The following is a 27,950-nucleotide window of genomic DNA, read 5'->3' as shown; positions in this document are numbered from 1 at the left end:
GGAAGCCCCGGACCGCCTCCGCGCGCGCTCCCGGTCTGCGCACACCGCTCGTGCACGTGCGCCGCATTGGTGAGAGAAGTAGCCTACGCGAGGCCAAAGCAATAAAGGGCCTAATGAGTAAGTTTTTTCTTTTTTTTTTAATACGAGGAATAAAATACGTTAGTCGTGTAACAATAAGTCACCATAGAAAATGTCTTTATCAGCCTGTGCAGGAGCGTAGCCAGAAATTATGAGCCCCATGTGTGCAAGAAATACCCCCCAGCCCCACTACCTCCCCTCCCAACTCCACCCTATTGCAATGTACACAGCTCACGGGTATTTAAGCCCAATTGCAGCATATGTACACACATTGTAGCGCATGATGTGTTTGCTTATTCTGGTAGACACTTGTAAGACTGCAAAGTTGGTTTGAAATCGTGTGTATCACAATAAAGCTGGATTTAAAGCTGCAGTAGGGAACATGTTTTGGTGTCTCTGGGGGGAAAATCTGAATAAGGTTTCAGTATGTTGTAAAGGAACATATAAAATGTCTTTATCAGATTTTACTGAGTGTGTTCAGGAGCGGAGCCACAAATTACGAGCCCCGTGTGTGCAGGAAATGTTTTTCCTTTATATTTTTCCTACTCTACCCTATTGAATTGCACACAGCTTAAAGCCCCAACTCCTGCAACCCTGTGCACACACAGAGTATTTATTATACATTTGTTTGGTATAATCAACACTTTTATGAGTGTAAAGTAGTTCAGAAATGGTGGACATTGATAACTCAGTTTAAAGCTACAGGGGTTTTGGCTCCTCAGGACAAAACCCCCCAAACAAACTAAAAAAAACAAACAAACCCCTACAGTTTGTCAGGATGTTGTAACTTAAGCTAGGATTCGTGGCATTGACCATAATTAATAGTTCAGACCTTTTTTTACACAGTATGTATTTCCCCCACCTCCCATCTGTGGAAAATCACCAGTTATTGACATTCAAATGGATACTTTCCCTTTTTTTGCTGGAGATTTACAAATAAGTAAATAAATAGCTAAAAACATGTCTATTTATTTGTTATTGAGCATCTCACCCATCCAACTTACAGTCCTGTCGTCCTGCAGCCTCCACTGTAGGATGTTTGCAGCTGCCTACAGTCACAGCCTGTGTGCACGTGGGGTCTTTACCTTACAAATGACTCCTGTTGTTGTGAACTGGCACTATATAAATACATTTAAATGTAATTAGTTTCATAAATATACACTTCCCTGTTTAGTGGCGCTTAGGACAGAAAGGGGACGGTTTGTTTTTAATCCATACACATTTAAATGTCTTGAATAATAGGCTTTGGCTGATGTGAATTTCTTTATCATTAAGTGCAAAACTCAGATATATTCATCTTTAGGAAGATGTGATAGTTTTGCCTCTGCTGAAAGCAGTCATTCCTCTGAAATACATACCTATTTTTAAATCATGCAGTGGAAGAAAATCCAATTGCACCTCACATTTTAATATGTTGTGGAAATGAAAGTCACAGTTGACAGGTGTTCATTATTACACAACATTTTATGGAAACTCTTTGTTTGACGTTTCGATCTTTCGCATTGTTAACTCTGTGTAAACATGTTTCAGTCAGAATGAGGGATTGCTGTAACGGTGGCTGAGAGGCCTGTTTCCAGTGCTCTCCCTTTACGCGCTCACAGGCTTTGATACATGCACGTGTGAGAGGACGGCGCCGTCCCACTGTGAAACCAGTATGTAGTCGAGGTCTTTCTGATTGAATTTTTTGTCCCTTTATATACGCTTTCCATTTAGTCTGCTTGAGAGAATGCGTAGCCCACAGCACTCTAGCACTGTACAGTGATGACTGTGTGAGTCCACACAGAGGAAGTTTTGATGTTAAATAAAAACATGTGTTACTAATCTTATGATATTGCTGTTTTTAGAACTGAGAGGTGTTTCATAATGGTGGTTTGAATGAGCCTCGCACCGAACGGGATTATCTGGTTCAGTAAAACAGCCCGCAGCAAGCATGCGTGTGGTTTTATTTACGTGAACCGAGTCATCAACCAGTGACCACACAAATTCACACTGAAGAAATCTGACGTGTTTAGACACAGCTATAAGATTCTCAGTCACACAGCAGCTTACACGAGTCAGACTTGTTCTGGGAGAAACCGCTACTGCTGCCCTTAGTTACCGATTCTGTTCATTGCTTTTATGAAAGGAATTTCTAGGTGAATCCAAGAGATGGGGGGTGGCATGTCTGTGGTCTCAGGATCATCGTCTCTGCTTTTTGCAGATCCTGTTGGCCTCATTGAGTGAAAACCTCCAGCTTTCATGGTGGTGGTTTGCAGCTAAGTGGTAAATGGCTGGGATGAAAAGTTTGAGGCTATGGTTCTTGAAACTGTGGAGGGCCCACTCTTGGTTTGGGAATCATTTGGGGTCTCAAGTGGAGAAGTTCAAGTTTCTCGGTTCTTATTCATGAGTGGGGGGAGAGTGGAGCCACAGATTGATGGATGAATTGGAGTGATGGGGATGCTGCACCAGTCTGTGGTAAAGACAGAAGTAAGCATGAAGGCAGGCAGATTTACTGGTCTATCTACATTCCTGTGTTATGGCCATGAGCTGTGGGAAGTGACAGCTCATTTCAGTTGATCGCTGATACGATCAACAGAAATGAGGTTCCTCAAAAGGGTGTCTGGGTTAGGAGCTTGTCATCCACCTGTTGAGGTGGTTCAGGGTTGTGACCAGGATGCCTCCTTGACGCCTCGTAGGCGAGGTGGTTAGAGCATGCCCCTGCATCCTGGGTAAGAGCCAGAAAACGGAGGAATATGGGAAGTAAACAATAAAGTAAAGTAAACCTTTTGAGTGCATGGTGTAGTCCTGTTGGCACAGTCTGATCCAGTGCTCTTATGCATCAAGTTTGCCTGTTATGTTTCTTTTAATCACAGTCTAAAAGCACGAGTACTGATTGGAATACTTTGCAGAAACCTTCAAGTGAAAAAGATCTGCTTTTGAATGTCAAATTCCTAATAAATTAACGTGACGAATTGAATCTCAAGCCTGGCAAACTGGTGTTTCATCACCGATCGTGGCACGACAGCAGCGGTGACGTCAGTTGAAGTCTGTGAACATTCAGCGCTTAGAGCTTAGAGGGGACATTGGGCTCCAGCTTGAACACAGAGCCGTGACTGTGCTTTCACATCCAACTAGGAGTGGAAATCTGTGGCTTTGAAGATGCATGCAAGCAAACAATAACAGATTCGCCCTGCTCTGTGCCAATTGATGTGAAAATCATGATTTTACATAAGCAGCAGGGGCACATGCAAAAGACAGTGAAGACGAAAAAAAGAAGAGAATTGAAGCATAACAACAAAATCTGAGCTCATACATTCACCTACCAGCATTTTTAATGGAGCTTTCAACTACATGATTCAATGGTGATTTCCACAATGAAATTGCATATCCAAATAGATAGTAAGTGGGTATTTGAGATTAAAGAGTTACAAATGCTGTACCCAAAGATCTAACACACATACCCCCCCTCCGTGAGAAGAGAAGAGAGCCACTTACATCAGTAAATGTCACATCTTTTGTCTAAAGCTGCTTTCAAATGTGCACTCCTCTCCATTAATCCAGAAACATCTCTGTTCCTCTGTTCTATGTTTGCTGCATGTCTGATTGAGTACCCTGGTCAATTTCTGTAAAACAGCAGAAACAGAAATCTTTAAATGTTGGACCTAACAAGACTGACGTGTCACTTGCAAGCCAGCACACGTTTAAACGTGTGCAGTTGCGATAACAGATAGCTATGCACATGTTTATGACTATGCATTACTTTGGTAGTCCTTGTGAATTGTTTATCTTACTAGAAAACTAAGCAAAAACTAAGAAATCTAAGCAAAAATAACACGTTTAAGAAGTCCTGGGTCTGAATCCCAGATGAGTGTTCATTTGTTACGCTCTCCAGAGAGTCCACACTTCAGATGTGGAGAAGGAACAATAAACGTATACGAGGAAAAGGAGGCAGGGAGTTAAAAAAGGGTTTAATTGATAATTTAGCTTAAAGGGACAGCCGAGCACCTGTTTTCAACAAAAAAAAAACCAGAGCAAAAATGCTGAAATAAAACTGGGAAACGATGATGAGAATTAACGCACACTCTCCCTCAAGCAAGAATAAACACATAGATTAAGCACTCTCAGGGTTAATTACTAAGACATTTCCTGGTTATACAGGAAAATGGGTGGCACCTAAGGCTGGGAAGACAGGAACACAACACGCCCACACAGCAAAGTCAAAGTAGGCCTCGTTGGCCTGCAACATACATAATAACTGTCTAATTTCCAAAGAGATTAAGACCTTTGTCCAAGATGCTTTTTCCCTGTTCCCATCTCAACTGAGAGGTCTCTCTCGCTCTTTCTTAGTCTGTGTACAAGCATCCATCAGTCACCGCAGCACAGTGAAGGAATCACACAAACGGAGTCTGCACAAAAGGCAGATTACGCTTCACTGGAGTCAGAGAGGACAATGTAAGAGCAACAAGTTTGTTTCATGTTTAACAAATATTGCTGTGGGTCTCTCATTGTTGTGAGTCTGTCTACAAGAAACTGTGAGAAGCGTTAATTTAAAAGAGCCCCACTGCCCGAATGATTGTCAGTGCAGCCTGAAATGTTGTGTGTCTTATAAACACAAACTGAAGGGGAAAAAGAGGGAATTCAAATTTAATTTGTACAAAAAGCTGGGCTGTGAATGGTCAGTGTGAACTTCCAAAATTACAGCATGACCGTGCTCATTAGACTCCAGCTGGTACAGTATTGCCTTAAGATAAGTAACTGAAACAGAGAGGTGATTTTTCATTCTTTTTATAGGCTGTGGAGAAATTAATTTCCTCACAGTGCCCGTGTAACGCTGGAATTATCGCCCTCACAGCTGTTGCAAGAAGTTGGAAAATCAACCAAAAAAAGCATCATTTTGAGGCAGCGTGTGAATCACGACGTAGCCACGGGGAATCGCTCACATGAAGCTTTCACCCACCTAAATTTAACCACGCACTGACTCCGGTGGTGGCGGATGACATTTAGTGGCATCTTTTTGGATAGAGTTCTTTGTGACACTCTCATTGCACTCCATTAACCCGTGATATCCATCAATATCTGGAGCTGTGACATCACCGTTTTTGGTGAAACAAATGCGGACAGGACCCGAGGCTCTGCATCAGGCAGCACGATAATATCGACTAAACCCAACGCTGCTGAGCTGAACAACCACACCCCAAAGAAATAGCTCTGTGATGTTTTAACTGTAGTGGAAAAGTCAATGCATGAATTAAATACTTTGTTCAGTGATTCACTCCGTTCAAACAACACTGTGCTAGTGCAGCACTTTCATGAAATATTGAAAGTAAGTGTGGTGCACTCGCTGTGAAACCGTGCAAACTCTCCCATCCACACAGCTGAGCATCCGTGAAGCACTAAAGCACTTCTTCAGTCTCAAACAGCAGTTCCAATCCCCATTTCACTTCAGGTTAAATAACTGCCAACTGGTCAGATAAAATAAGAATGAATTCATTTTGCAGACACTACTCTTGCTATTTGCCATCTTTAAATAGCCTTAATTCCATATAGATGGTAGATAATTGCAGTCTTCACAAGATCTGCGTCTCATAGTGTAAATATGAACACACCTCCACACAATAATTGACTACTGAATTACTAGGCATATTTATCATTATTAAAATCACAGCTTTGGTGCTACTAGATAGTGTTAACTGCTTGTTATAGCCACACATGGTAAAACCCTCAGCTTAGCAGCTGAAGCATGATTAAAGAATTTTATGGCTGCATTAAGGCACTTACACACTGCTTGTGGTGAAGGCTGGGGTAAAATAGTAGTTTCATTGGAACATTAAGTTATTAAAAGGGACCTCGTATGAATATTTCCACATTTTTATTCATGCACTCTCATCCCTGCTCATCTTCTGTTTTACACAAGCAGTTCTCCCTCACCTTTTAAACCAATTTTCTCTTAATTGTCTGTCCCACATAAGCAGAGGGTTTGAGCAGCATTCGGGCCACACAGGTCTACAGACTTCTTGGCAACCACCTGGTAACCACTGCTCATGGGGAAAAAGTTAGTATTCCCTGACAGGTTAAAAGGGGATTTCTAGAGGTTATTGGCAGTTGCTGTGAAATGTATTGCTAAAGCCAGGCTAAATGCCTGATTTAGGCTTCTGTGGGAGATCTTTGTGGAGTCTAGGATGTAACCTATGTAGGTGGCTGATGTTGTGGCCAGCACTTATGCCTATGCTGTGCTGGCACAGCATAGGCAATTACTATGTGGTCGTGTCCCAGTGTTTTATACACCGGCCAAACGACAGAAACAAATAAAATACTGGCACTTTTTCCCCTCCTCAGTCTTTGTTGTGGTCGTGTTTTTTTCAGGTGTAAACATATTTTTCCACATCCCCTCAAATCCGTTACGATAGTTTCAGAAATCTCCAAGAGTTTGCTGGCATTTGTGAATCCTTACACTGCTGGTATGATTGTTATTTCTTATACTGAGGTAATTATTATTTTTTCTCATCCCCTTTGTGATTGATTTTATTTACATACAGCCAGCAGCCTCCAGCAACTGCTCGGAACTTGGTTGGGGAATACAGATTTTTTCCCCCCAAGTGGCTGAATGTTGCCAGGGTGTGGTGGACTGGTCTCTAGGTCTATATGACTGAGGCTTTTAGTGGGAAGATGACCCAGTTAGAAATATCTATAAAGAGTCAAGTGCAGAAAAAAACTGTCTGAAACTGAGTTTTTTAAAGCAGTCTCACGGGGATTACTTGTACATACTCTGACCTCATTATTTAAAACTGTATCCGTGTTTAATATGAGTACCAACCATTGTAATAAACAGACGGTTTGAAAGAGTCCACTCTCTGTGAACGGCCATCTTTGAACAGAGGCGGTGGTTTACGACACCAACTGTCTGCCATCTATAATCCAGTTTTGAGATCCCTTCCCAGACGCCTTAACGCCCACTCACATCCTGGGCCATCTGACCTCACAAAATCACATGATAGGGTGGGGCCAGGTTTCACAATGAGCTCACCCAAAACCCTGGCTGATTGTGACCTGTTTTCACACCTTGGCTCATGTGATTTTGTAGAGGATCATTAGGGGGTCCATTGTCCCTCTTAGGGGGACCCTCCCACAGGGCTTAAATCTGAGACTCTGCGCCATTTGATCCTAGAACTGAAAAAGCTTCTCGGATGAGAGGTGAAACGTCTTTAAGCAACTTAAAGAAGTTCAAACGCTTTTCTTTCGAGGCTCTTTAGACTACGACGACCTGGATGACTGAGAACCTTCACAGACAGCCATTGTAATAGTATCTGTACGCAAATTACAGAAAATAACTAAAAGGATATTAAATCAATCTTTTAAAAACTGGATTAAAGCTTGATATGAAGTAGGAACAGAAAATCATAAGAAAAATATTTGCCTTACTTCATCAGGTTTAGTTATTTATCTGATTTAACATCTTTTCTTCTTTCTGGCTCAAATGCTGCTAAAATAACCAAACTCCTTCCCAACATCCATTAAAGTTTCATCTGCTCTCATCCATCTCTTTTGTTTCAACTTTTTAAAATTCCAGCCTGCTGGTCTGATTTACATGTAATTGTTACCGTGGCACATTTGAAAAGTCCTCAGCGGAGGGTCTTTGAGGAGTGTCTCGCATTTACCGGAGTTTGATGGCTCTCATTATGCTTAACACAAAACAGCTTAAGCAAGGTAACTGCAACCATATGACTGCCAAGTCAGATTAAGTCGTCCATGTGTTAGGGTGAGTGAACATAAACGTTGTCTGTAGTAAAGTACTATTATATAGTTTCATAGAGGATAAAAGGTCAACCCGGAGAATGCGGTGCCTTATGTAAGAAAAGTGATCGCTAGAAATGAAAGTCAAACTTACATTTCTAAAGAGTCTTTAATGCCTGAACTTGCACTAGTATTTTCATGTAATACCAGTTTATATGCAACAATTTAGAGAGAAATATTCTGCTCTAATTATATTTATATTACAGCGTTCTACTATTTTTCAAATTGAACACAAACACATGCTTATAAAATCTGGAAGACAGATGTCGTTTTAAACCAGCTTTAGAAAGTAAGTGCTTATTAACGATGAATTCATCAGTAGCGATAGCCTTATTAGAGGACATGATACGAAAACAAAAGGTGACAATTTTCTTTCCTTTTCAATTGAGTGACATTTTATATGCAGGTGTTTTATGAGATTTAATTGACGGCAGTAACGACACAGTGCATATAAATGCAAACTTACTGTACAATTATAGCACACACTGTGTAGAATGACCTATTTCAGCATGGTGTATTTTATATTACTTATTGATTTAATAATATGTGCAACTTCGAGTTAGTTAGTTAGTTATTCAAAATTATTGAATTTGTTTAATAAAAGGAAGTTTATTAATGTAGCTCAGTGTAAGATCTTTACATATGCAATGGCAGAAAATTCAAAAGAATAGATTTTGTTGTTGAAACTTAATAAATATGAACAAAGGTCTTAATCTCTTTAAGGAATATTTAACACATAGCAGGCAGTACTTAAACTCAGCCTCATTCTCACTGCTGTAAAGTTGTTTGGTTTGGCAAAGATGCTGCATGACTATAGAGTTATGTAGACTGTATCGTAGACTGTATATAAAAGATGGATGCCTCCACCCATTGTTTTTGGACTTTGTAGTTTGAAACCAGATATGAATGAATCTGGATGAAAGGATGGAGTGCCAGAAAAGACTGGCAAGCCTTGTTAGACAACTACACTGACAGTGAGACATGCTTTTTTTTAAGTTCCAATAATACAGTAATTTAAAATACAAGAACTTTTCTCAGTAAAACTGAGGCACAAAGCCTTGCAGATAACAATATTATAATTTTACTATCAAGGGGATAATATTATATTATATATAATATATATAATATATATTATAATACTTATTATAAACAAGTGGTTTGGTGACTGAAATTAGTTAAAGTGATGCATAGCAGACAGCTCCAGCTCCTTGTTGGGACAGAAAGAGTATCAGTGGATAGAGTTATGAAATTCCTTTGTTGTTATGAAGGGACATTTGTCTGGGAGGCATTTGTCTAAAATACATATTTAAAGTGAGGTAAATCCCTTAATACCGTAGTTAAGAACCGCAGCTTAAAGTCATAAAAATGAGCAGTCAGATATTTAAGGCCCAATATAAAGAAAAGCAGACAAGGAGTATTCTATGTACTTAGCTACTTTTTACCACTGGTAACAGATGTGAATATGCCCCCAACCACTGATTAATAAGATATAGTGTTACCCCTCACTGTTACTCAAACTGTCGCAGAGTAAAACATCAAACCATTTCCCCCCATAATCACTGTAACTCTCTCTCTGGGTTGCTGAGAGCTAAAACCTTTATTGTGTGGATTAATAACCCCATAGGCAGAGGTAATGGCTTACTTGGAAGCACTGTTCTTTTCTTCTGCCTCCCCAAGAGTCAATCCACAGTGATCTGTGGGCACGCCTGAGGGCAAGCTCGGTCGTAAACTACGAGAAATAAATTGTTTGATAACCAGTGCCTGATGGGAACTCACTCCTCCTGAGTGAAATGTCAGTTAATTACATTTATGCATATTTTGGCAGCATTTCTTCACATGCAGAAAAATAATAAATCATGATTTATCCAATATGCTTTGCAGACTCATATCCCCGTGGGATGACTGTTCAAGAATCAATAAAACACGTAAAGGCTCAGTCTGTGATTGCAGCAGGCTTTTCATGTTTTGTTTACACAGAGATTTATCAGATTCAGATTGTTTACTTTCACTGGAAAATTTATAGCCTGAGAATTTGCCACGTGCACTGAAGGTGTGTGCTGGCATAATAGCTTTTATATTATTCGGTTGTAAAAGGTGTGCAATAATTAAACAAACTAGAATATGAACTTTTACAAGGAAGGAACGATCGTGGCTCAAGAGTTGGCAGTTCGTCTTGTAATCTGAAGGTTGCCGGTTCGAGCCCCGGCTCGGACAGTCTCGGTCGTTGTGTCCTTGGGCAAGACACTTCACCTACCGCCTACTGATGTTGGCCGGAGGGGCCAATGGTGCAATATGGCAGCCTCGGCTCTATCAGCCTGCCCCAGGGCAGCTGTGGCTACAACTGTAGCTTGCCTTCACCAGTGTGTGAATGTGAGAGTGAATGGTATTGTAAAGCGCTTTGAGGGGTCCCGAAAAGCGCTATGTAAATGCAATCCATTATTATAAAAATATTAGATTTTCCCTGTAGGATCAAATTCAACAACTTGGGAAGCTGTATGAAATATAAATAAATTAAATGGTTTACTAATCATGGAAGCCTGCATTTAACCATAACTGTACTGAGATGATGGACAAAACAAAGAAAAGTGATTATTTTGAATTTACTGCCAGCACCAAACATTCTGCCTGTGTTTGCAACTTTCTCTGGAGTGTTTTTATGGTGTTGATGGCTTCCTGTTGCTTTAAAGGATCTTAAAGAGGACGTTTAAATCGACTTCTTACACCAGTTTGTCTCCAATCCTCATAAAAATCACACTGTGTAGATGCTTTACATTCTTTGCTTGTAGGGAAGGACAAAAAAAAAACAGCGTTTTATTTGCTTAAGCTCCGATTTTTTTTTTAAACCAGAGAATGACTCATTTGTTTGACCCATAAACATGAACCCTGAAAAGGGGCCCCGGGGCGAACAGTTTCTTTGCAGTCCCTGATTACCCGCTATTTATGGTAATTTGTTGAAACATAAATTCATTTGGGAATATGCAACGTGCACATCAGAGCAAAGGTAAAATGGCTGTGTGGAAATGAAGATGCCTTATCAGAGAGCTTTATCATTTGAGCTGACACTATAATTTAATGGTCAGTTGGTTTATGGAATATAATGGTGCATTTTTCATAAAGCGACTGACACAGAGTGAATATGGGGCCCGGGGGAGCTGGAGCCCTGAGGCTGTAACCTTGTTGGTAAGGCAACACATTAGGCTTTATTGCATCTTTTATTCCCATGTCTCTTTGACTTGAAAAAAGAAAAACACTCTTCACAGTTAGAAAACAGCACACACACACATATATATATATTTAGATTTTGCATCATTTAATGAAGCTGTATTAAACTTCTGTGTAATTTGAGGGAATATTTTTATGACTGCAGCATTTCATTACGTGGATTCTTTTTAGGCTTCTGCTGCACTGTTTTCACTGCATTACCCTGTAATTCACTTTAACATATTTGGTGTCCTGGGAAACTCTGGGATCTAGGCTAGAATTAAAAATTGTGCTCTGGGTTTGAATAATCTCACACGAGTTTGCAGGCAGGGACACACCAAATCGTCTGCTGGGCTGAAGAGGGTTGGCTCCAAGTCTGAGAAAATACTTATTTATGAAGTTCACTGTGCTGAGCATTAATTAAAGAAGACTGGGAGTCTGCATCTCTCTCAGCAGCTCTCTGAGTTATAAATTCTCATGAGTGAAAAATATAAATCTGAAATAAAAACAGTTTTGTTTTTACTTAATGAGTAAATCGGATCAACACCTTCACTTAGACCAATGACCTTGTGGTACAGCAGCACTGATGGTCGTTTAAAAACTGAAAGATGTTCATGACTTGTAAAAACTTATACATTTTTTATATTTTTTGTGCATTGTGGTTAATCTTCACCAGAATTCCAAATACTTTTATTTTCCCTGCACTTCAAGAGCCAAAAATGAGCACACAATGAATAAAGTTAGCGATGTATTTGACTGAATACCAAAAGGTAAACAGGTTGTACGTCACAAATTTAAATCTCATCAATTTATTTTGACCATGTCAGCAATCATGGTAATGGCAAACATCGCATCCAGTACCGTCTTTTCCCCTCTCCAAAACACCAGAGTGGTTAATAGTAGTTTCGTCTTTAGCACTTTGTCTATTTGTTGAACATGTAACTGTGAAACACATATTCTACTCCCTTAAATCAGGAAATAAAAGGTCTACACTGTGACTCAGTTATGGAAAAAAATATTTGTTTCTTTTTATTTTTTGGTATCATTTCTGGTTGTTTGGCACCTTCTCAGTAAAATGAGTTATAAGTAATAAAATTCAAAACCACAGTTTAAAGCAGTGTGCAAATGTAAAAAAAAAACTGCAGTTCCTTAAGTGGCCACTTGAGGTCGGCTATATACTCCCATATTAAAGTACCCAACTTTACAGAAGAAATAAAGCCGTTTTAATTCCTGTGGCTGATACCGCATTCATGGCTGTTCTACTTTGCGTATTCTTTTAATGTGTATAACTCGTCTAATTTGTATTAAGGGTTAAAGTTTTGCATTATTAGAGATGTGATCAATTCGAGTGACAGGCAGGTTCTGTCTGGTCTTCTTCAGTGTATTAAAAGGCAAAAAACATTTAAAGGTTTACACATAGGTGGCAGTTGTTCCATCTGTCTGATACTTTTAAGTTTGTTCTGTTTAGCCTGTTTTCTTGCTCGCCCAGCTTAGCAATATGTTTAATGTCTTGTCTACACTAATACAACTATGGTCCAAAAAAGGAAAAAAAAACCCCCCACAATGATGACAGTGAAGTTCAAGACTTCAGAATTGTTGTTCTACGTTAATTAAATATATGCACTCTATGATCGTACTGGATTATTCTCCAAAATTAGTTCTTGTGATTTTGGTCACAATACGGAGTATTACAACTACGCATTCCTGCTATAGCTATGACAATAATATCATTATTAGAGATTCTTTTGCCCATGATAATTGTGTATTAAAAATTCGATAACCCCAATCTTGAGTTCCAGGAATCCCCGACCACGAGGAAGGGGAAGGGCAGGAGCTTTCCAGAGCAAAAGTGCGAAGTGTAGCTAAAAGTGTAACCATACAGTCGCCCATTTATCATGATAAGAAAGTTATAGGGATCACACAGGTGAGCTGGTGAAGTCGATATTCTTGAAACTAAATCATTAGGGTCAGTATCAAGACAAATATTTCTATAAATAATTTGTATTTTGTTGTCAAACTGGACTCACTGAGATATTTTCTATTACTGTCCAAACAAGACAGATCCTTCCAGCAATATCATATCTCTGCAGCACATGTTCTACCACTGCTTTCTTTGTGTGCAGGTATTTGTTTTTTTGCATCAAGAGATTTTACTATGAGATCAGAATAAACGAATGCACAAATTGTAGAAGGATAAATTTGTTTTGGTACTGCAACGGCTGACTTTAACGCTCACCCAAGTTGGCAGGTATGGGGCCCAGTGTCAGTTCAAATCTGGCTGAGTGCGTAACACATCACCCTGATTCAAATGAAGGTCCTTGGGATTACCCTCCACAGTCATTAGATCAGCATAATAAAGGGACTCTGACCAGTGTAAGAGGAGGAGGTGTGCCTAGGGTCGGGTACTTGGTGTGATAGACAGCGACCTATTAGGCCTACACGTGAATGGAGGACGCTTCATTGAATTCACTTCCTCAGTTTGTCCCTGGCAGGCCCCAAGGTCACGTCTGCTCACTGCTGAGGAGGCTTTTGTGATGGAAATCCAGTGGATAAAGTTTAACCCCTAGAACAATCCAAAGCCTGGTCCTGCATGTTCACTAGCTCCCCTCGTTCACCCCTCGTGCTCCAATCCAGAAGCAATAGGCTGCAAGTCCTGCGGCAGATCCTTGTTATCGGACCCTCCTGCAGATTGGATGCATGAGTGTTAAGTGAGCTTAAGTGGGTTTTCATTGTATTCTTTATATTTGTCACAGATGTTGCCGTGAGCGAAAAAGGCACGGGGGTGGAGGAACAGAGGGGGAACGAAATCCATCTGTAATAATCTGCATTCATCTGCAGAAATAAGTCGACAATCAAAAAACAAGTCTGTAAAACTGATAAGATTCAGTGGTTTTGATGGCAAGAGGCCACTGTCAACATTTTGGAATCACACCGTCCCCCTTAGGCCAAGCTGCTTTTCTTCTCATTCCCCTTTTCTGAGAGCTGTGCTTAGACTGAATATTAAATTATGAGATTAATGCTGGTTCAGCCTACGTGAGCTCAGCTAGTAGCCACGTCTTTCATAGTGCAGAGAGAGAGAGAGAAATCATACCATCAATGCTGAATATGCCCATCTACCAGCTCCGTACGTTCTCATTATTCATCTAAACGCTAATCTGCTCCATGTCAGTTGACTGCCTTTAATATTTTTCATGCCAACAAGCAGGATTCATCTGTTGTGTCGTTCTGCTGCTTCATCGTGATCTTCTTCTCTGTTTTGCAATCAGCATTCAATCAGAGATTCAGGCTGCGTGTCTGTAAAAGTGACAGTTTACTGTTTAATGACACGTTTGAAAACTGGGATATGATCTGCTTCAGAAACGGGCAGCAGAAAACAAGAGACTATCAGCTCTGTGAGGCTTCACTTAGCCACAGCGGTGCTTTTAACTGAATGCTAATGTGGCTAATAAGCATGCAAAATGGGAACTGCACATATTTTACATGCAGGCTCTGAGGCGTACTACAACATATATTTAATGTATGCTGCTTTTAAAAAGAGAGATTTCTAAAAAAAAACAACCCTGGGGTGTTTCTGAATTACTGGTAACAGGCTGATTTGCACTATTGATTTCTGTTTCTTCATATTAGGCTATTATTGATTGATTGTACTGATCACATGCACAGTATTCTTATAGCGGATCCAATTTAAAAGTCTGTTTTCTCTATTGCTAGTATTTTGTGAGTCTGTGTGAAAGTTCTTGTGGGAAAGCGCTGACTTTCTGCCAGAGGAACAACCATGAAGGTAGTTTTGATTGCCCATTTTTGAGATGAAAGATACTGTTGCAAATCTTTACGGATGAAGTCTCGATCCATTAAGTAACTGGTCTTTATGGCACTGTTAGTCTTGGATTTTCAAACATGAACATTAGATCAAGCAGACAACCAGTTAGTTTCTGTCCACAATCCCAGAATTTCCATTGATTGTCATACACGGTGCCCTGTTTAAGCTCCTCTAGCTTCCCTTAAGTTGTTCTTCGAGGTCCTGCTTTTACTGCTCTGTCTGACTTAATTTCTGTCTCCATGTTGAAGGATTAAGTTAGCCATGTGGTCAAATAAAATTAAGCTTATGCCACTGGAAATATTTTTCTGATGAATAAATAATAAAATATAACTTGAAAAGCACTTTACATATAGGTTGATTAACAGTGAAATAAAATATGTACCTTCAAGTAATTGCAAATCAGCTTGTGAGAAACAGAACTGGATGGTTATCCCTCCATTAGTTACTAGTTAGTTTCATTCAGACCTCATGATTCAGCAGAGGTAAAATCAAAGGGATTCTTTATTTTCAGATTGTTTGCAATGTTTATTTCATTTTTTATGTGCACTGTAAGGATGATGAGTCCATTTCTTGAGCCAAAAGTGAGAATTATTGTACAAAACAGGTTGCAGCAGCATAACAGGTGCACCAGTGCGTCAGTGACAACAGTGTAGCAATTCCAGCACAGCCTAACCTGATTCCAGTTCTCTACAGCAAACTGTAGCTCCACTGTCTTTATGTCCATCTGCTTATGAGGACTCTATTTTAATGTGTTCAGCAACTGAATAATCTTTATTTCATCCCTATTATGTGTCTGTATGTGTGTCACTTCCTGCCTTTGAACACAAGGTGGGGCTGTGAGACCTGCACTAATCACCCGACCTCCCACTCTCATGTTTCTCATTTCCTCTTGGTGCTGCTGTCATCTTAATGTCACGGTGGTGAAGTGAAGAAGGTGTGACCGGGTTGGGAGATTGTGTGTGTGCATGTGCGTGTGTGTATTCCTGAGGGTCTTGTTTTCTCTCTCTTGCTCAGGCATGGCAGTGCTTGATTTGCTTGGAATTGCAGCTCAGTGATGAGACAAAGCAAAGCATGTCAAGGTCATTCAAAGCTATCATCTCTCTTTTTCAGAAGTGAGAGCCGCTCGGCAGCGGAGCATGGGAAGGATAGGTTCTTTAAAAGCTTTCCTTATAGTCCCATAAGCATGGAAAAATGAACTCCTGGTCCAGAATCGTTTGATGCTCAATGATCCTTTGAGGCTTTAAATTGTTTTACCAGGTGTAATCATCCTCCTGAAATGTCACAGAAAGGCATTTGGTCCTAATGGACTTTTATAGCGTTTCTTTGATAGGATTGAGTCCTTAAAACCAGCTATAAGTTGGTATGAAAGTGGATTTTAGCTGGAAGAGAAGAAAAGGTACACCTCTCAGGTAATAGCTGAAGCAAGAAGCATGTCTTTACTGTGAAATGAAAACCTTGTGTCAGCAGAAAAAAAGAAATCTCACTGAGCTGGAGGTTGGAAAATTGAGTCTAGTCTGCCTGCGTGACTTCCATTCTGATATTTGTGAGTTCAAAACAGAGATGATGATGTTGATTTCTCTCTTCAGAATAAAGTACTCACATAATGCTATGAAGCTGACTTTTCCCCACAACAGCACCAAAACAAATCAAATTCAAGGCTGCAGGGGAGGTCTTTATTGCTGTCTTGTTCTGTTTGAGGATCAGTCCCGTGCAAGTCTATTTTCAAGCAGAGCTGGATGCATTCCAGTCTGAGTCAGAGCTGAAGACTTTGCTGCAAAAAATGAGCAAATGCTTCCTGAATTTGAATTAAGGGGTTTGTTTTAACATCATTGAACAAGACATTGTTTACCTATATGTATTTAGTGAGCAGGTTTATGTTGCACACAATAGAAAATGATTTTCATTTATGTGCTCAGCATATAAGCACACCTGGGTGTTCCTCTGCCCTGGAAGCCAATCTGTGTCTTTCCTGAGAGCAGCTGGGCTTTGGATGCAAACCAGTGACCCTCCCTTTGATGTCCCACATCTGTTGTGTCACATCACAGCAATTTAACACGCACACGCACACATACGCATGTACACTGACACATACTTGCACTCACCCCCCCAACCCCTCCAAACGCCTTCGAAGCTTATGTCTTCTATGTTGTGAGATGTGATGATTCATGTGCTGAGGTGGTTTTTTTCCTGTTCTCAAACTGATCTCCCTGCTGAAGCTCAGTCTGGGGGAGTTCTTTTTTTTCTCCTCGTCTTTCCTCATGCTGTGCATTTTCTATGGTTTCGGTTCGGGGTCGCTGCTCATGTGGTCGACCGGCCAGTGCTACCTAGCCTGACCTGTCTCCCCAATGTGATGTTTGTGTATTGTATGTATGGTCGGCAAGGTGTCATCTATCTGAATTGCCCCTTGGGGATAAATAAAGTCTCTTTGACTTTAGCCTCAAGAATATGAAAATATTTCAAAAGCCCAGTAAAACTTAATCTAGAAAGAACTACCACAACCCTCAGAGCTGCCTGACTGAACCCTTTATACCGTCCTTCACTTATTTTAAACCAGCTCTTCACTGTTTTCAGGGGCGATCGTGGCTCAAGAGTTGGGCGTTCGTCTTGTAATCGGAAAGTTGCCGGTTCGAGCCCCGGCTTGGACAGTCTCGGTCGTTGTGTCCTTGGGCAAGACACTTCACCTGTTGCCTACTGGTGGTGGTCAGAGGGCCCGGTGGCGGCAGTGTCCGGCAGCCTCGCCTCTGTCAGTGCGCCCCAGGGCGGCTGTGGCTACACTGTAGCTTTCCATCACCAATGTGTGTGTGGATAATTGTGTAAAGTGCTTTGGGGTCCTTAGGACCAAGTAAAGCGCTATACAAATACTTACCATTCAGTGGTCTTTTTATCAGTTACTGGACTACCTCCTCTTTGGTGTCATGCTGAAGAGGCAGACCCCAAATATGATTCAGATGAGAGCCCTCCTGAAGATTCCTGCTCCAATCAAAACTACTTATCTTTCAGTTATTTCAAAGAAAAGTCCACAGATGTCTAGACCGTCACCTCCCCAAAGTGGTCGATGACATCGGTTTTCTTGTAAACCAAGTGGCAATCTTCTTGGCTGAAAAATGAAGTCAAACAACTGCAGCTTCTCTAGTTTGAGGGTGGCTTGAAAAGCATTTTAAGTATTTCCTCAGAGTCCCACATTAAAGCGTCCAATTCTTGGCATGAAATTCAGATTTTTTTTAATAGCCTGATCCATCTCTGTAGCTGATTCATAACAACTGACAAATTACAAAACCATTTGGTTTGGTTGAAGCCTGAGGCTAGGGATGTGCCTGCTTTAGTTAGGAATGTTACAGGTACAGGCTGTGCAAATAAATCTGTTGTTTTTGCCACGTGTTGCACAATGCAGGTTGCTAACCAGGCTTGCTAACTCTAAAAGATAAGTTACTGCTCCATCCTGCCAAATATGGAAACATCAGCAACAACAGCTGAGTCTAAAACACAATCACTGATGTTTCAAAATAAGGAGCATAGCAACTAACGGGTGCTGTCACCATGGCCATTTCTGTTAACGTTACAGGTCTGGAGTGGTGAACTGAAGCAGAGAAGTATAGAAACATGAAATGACTAAAGCAGAGAGATAGTGAGGACAGGGAGCAGGCAGAGGGAACGGAGGCAGGGTGGCTGGTGGCATACATGAGAAGGTCAGAGTAAAGGCAGAAAACCCAGAGTTATGTCCAGAGGGAAAAGCTCTGGTCTTAGTTAAACTCTCCAGAAAGATTACAGTGCAAATACTAGCGACCCTGCATGGTACCTCTACTTAGCCAGCAGAGCAATCTGGCAAAATTGGATGGATGGGCGAGGGATTAAATGCAGAGGGAGACTGATTAAAGATTGAGTGCAGGTGTGCAAACCAGCGAGCCAGGTGAGACCAGTCACAGTCATGGCTCCATGGAGGGAACACAGACAATAGCAGAAACGGGGAGAGGAGAAAAAAGATAGAGGGCAGATCATCACTGAAAGGGAAAGGAGACCCCAGCGATGCCCTGCTGTGCTGTAAACACAGACCTTTGTCTTGCTGGGTACAGTTACAACCATAGAAGGAGATATTTGTAACAGTCTATGAAAAATAAACAAATTGTTTTTGGGATACTGAAAATAGACTTCAGTGGATTTAATTTCAGAAAAAGGTTATTTCAAATTGCACATATGATTTTATTATTTTGCACAATTTTTTAGTTATGTTTCTTTACTGAGGTAAATTAACCGTTTCCACTCCATTTATCTAACATTTTACCAAAACCAACCAAACAGCAACTGGTGAGGTTACAACTGAACGAGCTGTTTGAAACTGATGTCAGAAACAACGGAAGGATCTCTTTCAACGAAAGGAAACATTTGCCATTTTGATCTCCTCTACAAGATACTTTGTACAATTTCCAGCCATTGAACAAAATGTCTGTTTTATTTTGCAACCAGAATTTCTGCCACCTGCTGGCTGTTATTAAGAATGCATGTTTAAGACAACATTGATTGCACTTTTAAGACCTTTGCCCATACTATGAAATAAGTCTTCCTGTTATCTGGATTCACTTACCCCAACATTGGTCAGAATAAGAGGACGCACAAAGCTGGTTACGAGTTAACAGTATTACAACTGTATCATTTAATGAAATGAATGGATGGGTTATCATTGAGTATTCCATTAAATTAATATTTAACAGCCTCAGTGATGTTTCACATGTAACAACAGAAATGGTAAAATGGTAAATGGCCTGTATTTATATAGCGCTTTACTAGTCGCTAAGAACCCCAAAGCGCTTTACATATCCAGTCATCCACCCATTCACACACAGGTGATGGCAGCTATATTGTAGCCACAGCCACCCTGGGGCGCACTGACAGAGGCGAGGCTGCCGGACACTGGCGCCACTGGGCTCTCTGACCACCACCAGTAGGCAATGGGTGACGTGTCTTGCCCAAGGACACAACGACCGAGACTGTCCAAGCCGGGGCTCGAACCAGCAACCTTCCGATTACAAGGATCCCAACTCTTGAGCCACGATCGTTTGAACAGAATTCAAACCTAAGGTTAGTCTATGTGCAAATTTGATATAAGGTCAGCAGCATAGATGTCATGTTTGCTTATAGAAAAATAGTTTTAGTAAAATTGTTTGTATCAGCAGGGAAAATTTCAAGGAATAAAGTTGCACCTCAGAATCTCTTTATTACTGATAAACCTACCACTACCTGCACACAGAGGTCTGAGGGCTCTTCCAGGAATGGTGATGATTTTTTCTGAAGAGCAGATTTCATACATGCTGATATCTTAGATATCTTAGCTTTGCAGTATAGGTTTGTAGCCTAACCATGAAGTTATCTGGATAAGACTCAATCGTGCTTCATAGCGCAGGCCTCTGGAAGCTCTGCCCATCTTTTATATACAGTCTGTGAGGGCTCTCATTTTTTATTGAGACAGCTTGAGTTCACCAGAGGTTTCTGCTGGACTTGAAGGCAGATCTACAATTCCTCCACTTTTTTTCCACTTTATTTATTCTTTCTGGATGTGATGATGATGCAGATGTAGGATGAAGTGTTGTGAGTCACACAAAATTTCTGGTACAACATAATTTTGTCCCAGGCTTTCATTGGTTACAATATTATTATGACACCCACTTTGTGTCTCTGTAACTGTGACCGAAGATTTTACTGTGATTCTTCCATCGTGGTTGTCTTTAATCTGAGATTTCACAGTGTTTACCTGCCTTTACACTCCTCTTTTGTGTAGTTGTCTTCAGACATACCCAGTCTAAACTCTTTTAATCTGACTGCTAAGCTGTGGGGCTACAATTTGATTGAGATTATGTGATATTATTGCATGTGAGATTATTTATTGTTCAGGAAACTTCCAGAAATGTGGCATGTACAACCCCAAAAATGACTCGTATTTCTAAGAATATTATTTTTATGAAAGACAATAATTACCTCTCCACAAGAGTAGCACTTTTGAATACTTCTGTGTTATTTCCCACACAGCACGGCGCTTTGCCTCACCCAGCTTGTTCATTTTTCATTACAAAACCCATCCTTGCACATTTCTTTCCAGTGGCGACTCTTCACCAGAGTTATTTCAGTCCAGCAGTCAGGCTGAATTTGTGACCTAAGGAGCAATATGATTGCACGGGGAATAAATGGTTAACTCCTTAGTTTACGAAGCAATTTTCAAGTTCCTTTTTTTTAAAAAGAAAAAGAAAACTATTGGACACATAGTGTGCACAGCTTGGCTGCAGCAGAGCTACAGTCAATCAGCAACTATTCAAACACAATCAACCATGTTCTGCTACGGAGCCACACAGAACTCCTCTCCAATTACAAACACAATCACATCTGATTGCTTTTCATGTCTGCATTGGTCACTTTCCAAAAAAAAAAAAAATGCTCGCTCTGTGTGTGGGAGACAGATTTCAGCGTCATAACTCGGAGAGAAATATCCAATGCATTTTAACAAAGGAAAACACATGCGTTTATTGTAAGGCCCCTGTGTATTTTCCCTGAGTATAATCATAATTTTTCATGTGTTTTTTATTTAACTGTTCCCACCAGATGTTCTCTTTTTGCATTTCTATTTATTATTTCCTCTTGTGTACTTTGGCAGCAGGTATTCAGAGAGAGCGAGGGAGACAAAGTGCCGCAGCTACTTCCAGTTATTTACTCATACGCCGCACAAACACACACAGGGCCGTTTAAAAACTATCAAAAGCTGACTCCAGACGTCCTCTTTGTCGCTCTCCGCTCTCCACAGTAAAATATTCATAAACGGTTTTGCTTCCAGTTCCTTTTTAAAGCAAACACACCGCTGTCTCATTGTTTGCATCATCCTCGCAGCCTTAATAGTGCAGTGTAAATAAGCAGGAGTTGGTTATTTAGGAAATGTTTGCGGTGTGGGTTGTTTTTCTGTTGGCAGAAGGAGATTAATGGTTTGTTTGCATTCCCTGCATGCTGTTTATCACAGTGATGTGATGGTGATACATGCAGGACATATTATGAAAGATAAAGTGGCAGGGAGGAGGAAGCTGTGTAAATGTGATTTACCGTTTACATGGGTCATAAAATTAGAGTTTATGTTCACATTACAGTTATTTTTCTTTCATTTGTGTGTTTAGCTTCTGACCTCTGGACATCTGGGTGACGAACTGAGCAGACTGCGATAATCAGCAGGTGATGAAGAGCACAGAAGCTAGTGAAGCGGTCCCTCAGGGGAGGAACTGAAAATGTGAACTCTGACTGAATTTTTCTTCTCACATTTTCAGAGCTGTTCAGCCCCTGACTCTGCTGCTGGGAGCTGGGAAGACTTGACGAGGACGCGATAAAGAGATTTTAAATATAAAAAAACCCCTGGCATTTCTTTATTCAGAGCTGAAGCTGAATAAAGAAAGTTGGAAACCACTGTTTGTGTATTTAGCCTGTCTGCAGCCGGATCCATTGGGATCATAAAATATTCTTGAGTTTCCTTGTTAAATCTTGTAAAACTGATCGTGGTAAGCTCTAAGTTTGAGTCCTCTCAGTGTGCCGTGACAAAATCGTGCTTGATGCCAACCCAAATTTGAATGTTGGGCCTCAGTTGTGCAGGCCTAGAAAAGGGTGGGGTACTGAATACTCCTGGACTGGTTGGTGAGCCATTTCTGGATGTTGTTCATCAGATGAAAACACCCCAAAAATATTGCAACACTAAAAACGTCCTTACGATTACTTTGATCTCTGGCAGGTTGCAGTGGATGCCGTTAGACGATGCATAGACGACGGCATCTTTTCTGCAAACACTTGAGACAAAACCTGCAAAAACCCTGAAACCTTCAGATTAAATGGCCTGCTTTACTGCTGCAATCAACATACTTCAAGAAGCATAATGTTTACTTTAAATATAAATGGTCTTTGTTTCTCACCACCTTTCAGTTTCACTACCTTTTGAACTGTTAGCGAGTGTTTGCAGACAAGTCGGCGTCTTCCATGCAAACTACTGGCGACTGCAGCAACCTGCTTACAACAAAATAGTCACAGGGAGACTTTTGGTGCAGCACTATACCCGACTACCCGACCTTCCAACCGTCACCCGTCATCAGTTTTCCAAAAGTTTTTTTTTTGCTTGTCAATTTTCATTTTCTCTAGCACAAAAACTGCATATAGTTATTATGTGGTTTTATATTATGCATTATATTACAGTATGCAGTACAGTGTGTTTCACAGAGATGATGCTGCACTTTGTAGGCTACAGCATCTGGCTTTGGGACTTTTAGGGACACAGGGATGATAATCTGAGTCTGACACTGAGGTCATCAAAACAACTGCAGCTGTGGTGAATATGGACTCCCACGGAGTCCCACTTTCGTTCCCTGATGAAGGCTTCTGTGCTTGTTTTTTTAGGCTAAATTTAAAGAGATAAGAATAAAGGAATTCAAGTGGTTATTTGGAAAAAGACAGCATTTGAAGTTTTTTTTTATATTTTAACTGCATACGGATGATTGAATGAATATTTATTATCAATAAACATAGTAAAAAGGCTTTATTATAAAAACAATAAGTAAATAGAATGAATAAAAACAACCAAAAGAGGAGGGAAACAGCAGCATTATGCACATATTATATGTGTTTGTATTGAAGTGTGTATTTCAGTGCCATGTTTACAGTAAAGTGTGTAGTGTGGTGGAAGTTGTCATTTTAGAGTAAAAACTGTTCCTGTTTCTGTCTTGATTGTTCAGAACTGTTCGAGACTGGTGTACTGTCCTTGCTGATACTGTCTGCCTTCGTCAAACTGATGGCAGAGATGGAGTCCAGATGTGCGAGCTCCGTCCCAACAATACTCTTTGATGCTCTCACCACTCGGTGCAGCTCTTTCCTCTCTGCAGCAGCACAGCTGGCATACCACACTGTTGCTATTTGTCAGGATGGATTTCACTGCACTCCTGCACACTTTCTGTAAAGGTTTGGCTTGTTTTAACTTTCTGAGGATAAAGAGTCTTTGTTGTGCCTTCTTGACCAGCTGGGAGATGTTAGTGGACCATGTCAGCTGCACTGTGAGGGTGACTCCCAGGTACTTAAGGCTCTCTACAGTCTCCACTATTTCACCATGAATGTGGAGTGGGAGATTTTGTTTCCTGACCCCAGATCCCTTGAAGTCAATAATCATCTCTTTTGTTTTAGAGGTGTTTAGGGCCAGATCATTGTCTCTACAGCACTCAGTCAGATGGTCCATTGCCAGACTGTAGCTGTTTTCATCCTAAAAAGAAATTAAGCCAATGATTAATTATGGAATCAGAGGTGCAGATGGTGCGTTGGGCTCAACATACATCCACTGGGAATACCAGTGTTTTTGATTGATGATATTTATTGTGTTTTTTATTGTATTATATCTATATTGTATTTATTTTTTATTGAGCTTATTTAATGTGTCTAAGCTTTATTTGTTATAGGGTGTATTCAATGTTTTAACTGTTGTGCGCTGTGTGAATAATTTCTGGTCTTTTGGGATAAATAAACTGTATTTTATCTTATCCTCTTTTATGTCTCTGTCCTCTCGTCCAACTGTGGTCTCGTCTGGATAGAAAAAAACTTGAGTTGACAACAGGAAATACCCCCAAAAGTACCCACGTGAGGTCTTAATGATGCCTACATCCATCTTTTAAATGCAATCTATGTTTAAAGAGAAACAGATAGCTGAGTGATAAATAAAACAGAGCCAGTAGAGCCCGGAGCTCCGGCCTCGCCTTCACTAGATGGCCGGTCATCATCTGAGGTGGATATAAATGTTAGAGCGGTAGTTTCAGAAATGGAGCACCGTCATGGGGAAGGTGGTTCTGGGAAGCAGTTTTCACAGAGATTTCTGTCCCATTATTATATTTTTGGATTATAGCAAAAATTATTTGGTTGGCAATAAAACAAACTGAGCCACATAAAGTAAATACTTTCAAAACGTGTGGTTTGGCAGGATAATAAATCATATTCAGCTGTGCTATTTTTGGGATATGGCACTGAAATAAAGTTTCATGACTCTGGGGCTGTCTTGAGCCCCCCCCTTCCAAATCCTGCTCCAGACTCTGCTCCGCTGGTCTCTTTGGGAGAGCCTGGTAGGTGAGCAGAAGCTGTTCAGTATCATTTCAAATGATGTTATTTTTGAAACCAAGCAAAATGTCTGGCAGGAGAAGATGTGGAAATGTTTGTTTATTCATTGCTGAAAGCTGGTTAGTTTGCACATTAGCCCCCGAGGACAGAGTGACATCAACCTTTGAAGCCCAACAACATGATCATAATCCCCTTTTGAACTCGAACATAATTGGTATCAGTTGTTGAAAGAGGCGATGAATGAAAAAAAGATGACTGAGAGAACGGTCTTGATGTAGCTTTACATGCTAATTATTTGGCTTATCTGCGTAATGAAAGAACAGATCAGTGAATAAATGTGTTTGGAAAAGGGAAAGGTTTAATTTCTACAATCTAAAATTCATCAGTCCGTATTTCAAAAGGAAATTATTTTTTCATCATCAAAACATCGTTTAATTGGAAGCAAAGACCCAGAAGATGATAAGTTATAATCGCAATCTGCTTTATATTCACGGAGAAGAAACACCGCAACTTGTTTGGATAAAAGTTTGAAATAAAACAGGGCGATACAATCAGGTGCACGCGAGTTTCTCAGCCGCGCTGCCTGACAGATCGTCTTATCGAGTAATGGCAGCGATATCTGCACACTAAACAATCTGGTGTTTGCGTTCACTGTCAAGCAAACGTGTTTCTGTCAGAAGGTGGATTCAGATGTGTTTCATCATCATCAGCAGCCTCAGCAGCAGCTGTCTAATCCAGTCAGTTACAGATATTTAAATGTTAGAGCTGCTTAACAAAACAAACAAACTCAAAGACTGTAACACAAGTGGAGCAGCCCAAAGTCAAAATGCCACAATCCACCGGTGGATTCATCCACCTGGATCTAAATTTCTTTTACCTTCGTCCTGATTAACTGGGATCAGTGAGGATATTCGTGTGTCTTAATTTTCCTGATTAACATCTAAAGTCTGCCTTCTGCTGCATTTTGCATTACTGAAGCCGTACATCCTGTTCTTTGCAGTAAATTTGTTTTCTGGGAACCCATCAGGGAAACTTGAATTTGTTGCTGACTTGTCATTAACAAGCCGCTGGATGTTATTTGCGGAGAGAAATCTGTGCAAACATAATTCGTGACAGAGGAGACGATGTTTGCTCTTTTCCAGCCCCATCTATTTTTAATGAATTTGACTTTTTTCTGGTACAGGAAAACAAATCGACACTCAGAGAGGATGACATGCAGTGCTATGTTTGCCCTGCAGGTGACAGCAGTAGCATATTTATAATGCAAACACGTGCACCGTGAAGAATAAGGAGAACCGAATCATCCTTATTGTAATGTGATGAAAATTCAACAGGCCAGTTTTTAGCTCATTTCCAGACTTCCACAAACAAAACTTTGATTAGCTCTGGTGCAAGCTGTTTCCAGAAACCAGCGGTGTTTCAGCCAGCTTAGTGCTCTGTGCTTTCTTCTGTGCCCTTTTGCTTGAACCTGCAGCACCGAGGTTTTTGTCAGAATGAACGCCACCATGAAAAACAAATTTACAGCAGATCTGGGAAAAGTACAAAGGGGGGAAAAATCCATCTCAATCAAAATAGACGACATTTCGTTCACTGCTCTGCGTAACCCCATTGATGTCTTTTGAGATTTGAAATGCTGAGGGGAGCAACTAACCCCCCTGACTGTTGCTGTTCTCACCAGACTCCAGCTGTGTTTTTCTCCGCTGCAGGAAAGCAGTGAAATTGCTGACTTCCCCCTTGGGTTTAAAACAGCGACATGTAAAATTAGGTCCTCTCTGTTCTCTGTGTACAAGCTCATGGAGATGTTTTCTGACAGGTTCATTGGCTCAAAAGGGGGAGAAACAAAGGGAAAAACAGAGGTTTGCATCAAGTAACTGGGATACTGGGGAGTTTTCTGCGATTTTGCTCACAGAGCGATGCATTCAAGTGCAGATAATCTGATATAATTGGTAGAAACCTCTGGCACAGAACAAGGTTCCTTCATGACTTTGCTCTGGGAAGCTGTGAGGTTTTATTAACCTTACCTCACCTGGCCAGGACTTATGCTGAGCGTGCATGTTGTTTTCCAGTGACAGCCTGCCTTACATTCATGCGTACCGGCTCCACCTCTGGAGCAGCTGGCTGTTATTTTCCTCTCTCCACGGCAACAGCAGCAGCCATGTAAGGTAACTCAGCAGACAAAAAGATTACTTACAGCATTTCAATTTACAGCTACACTCTTAGAAGTAGGGGTGAAGGCCATTCTTCTCCTTAAGGGTACAATCTACAGAAATGTATGCTTTTACAACTGGAAGTTTAATTGATTAGCCCAATTTGACCTTTTTGAGGCCCAAAATGGTACATAAGTGTTCCCAAGCATTAAAAAGTGAACATTTGTGCATGTTTCTTCTTCTTCTTCTTTTTAAGTGCTTGACAAGGTAGACTGTGTTTAAGCAAACAAGAAATTAAATAAGATAAAAGTACAGTTTTACTGTCTTGTTATTCTGTGATCTGTCCAAGGTGCACCAGCAACAGCTGGGGTACCTTTGAATTTCATAAGAACTGAAGAAAACTAATAAATGGATGTTCCTTTATTTTATTAAATTGAATGAATAACTATGAATCTGTCACATCAACTAGGCTGTAGATTTAAATGTACTCCTGTGCCTGGTGAGCTCTCTCTGGTTGCTCTGTTTTCTTCCCAGATGTGCAAATTTTCAATTCACTTCAAATTTTTATTCAGTTTCATTTCTATAGTGCTGAATCACAACAACAGTTGCTTCAGCTAAAGCCCCGACAGTCAGATGGCCCCAAATGAGCAATATAAATATAACTGGTGTTTCTAAGGTAGCTGTAGGTGCAGATGTGAGACAGATAAGGCTTTGAACGGTCAGTAAGGCTAGAAATGTGTTATTTCTGAGCAGCTGAATGATAACAAATATGCATAATAACAATACAATATTTTATATTTATTCTAGTGTGTTAATCTCGTTAAAATGACATTAAC

At 40.5% G+C, this 27,950-nt stretch overlaps 1 long non-coding RNA gene across 1 annotated transcript; it reads left to right on the top strand.

Moving 5' to 3' along the window:
• Positions 1-15: 15 nt before the first annotated feature.
• Positions 16-27,568, top strand: LOC102312593. The gene is made up of 3 exons (XR_315899.3): positions 16-117; positions 22,015-22,069; positions 22,162-27,568. It is a non-coding gene; the product is annotated as an uncharacterized LOC102312593 (long non-coding RNA).
• Positions 27,569-27,950: the final 382 nt, after the last annotated feature.

The sequence above is a fragment of the Haplochromis burtoni genome, unplaced genomic scaffold (assembly GCF_018398535.1).
Source record: "Haplochromis burtoni strain Fernald_Lab_line unplaced genomic scaffold, NCSU_Asbu1 Contig_64, whole genome shotgun sequence".
Lineage (NCBI taxonomy): Eukaryota > Metazoa > Chordata > Actinopteri > Cichliformes > Cichlidae > Haplochromis > Haplochromis burtoni.
The sequence above is the reverse complement of the archived record's forward strand: the minus strand, read 5'-3'. Positions and strand labels throughout refer to the sequence as shown.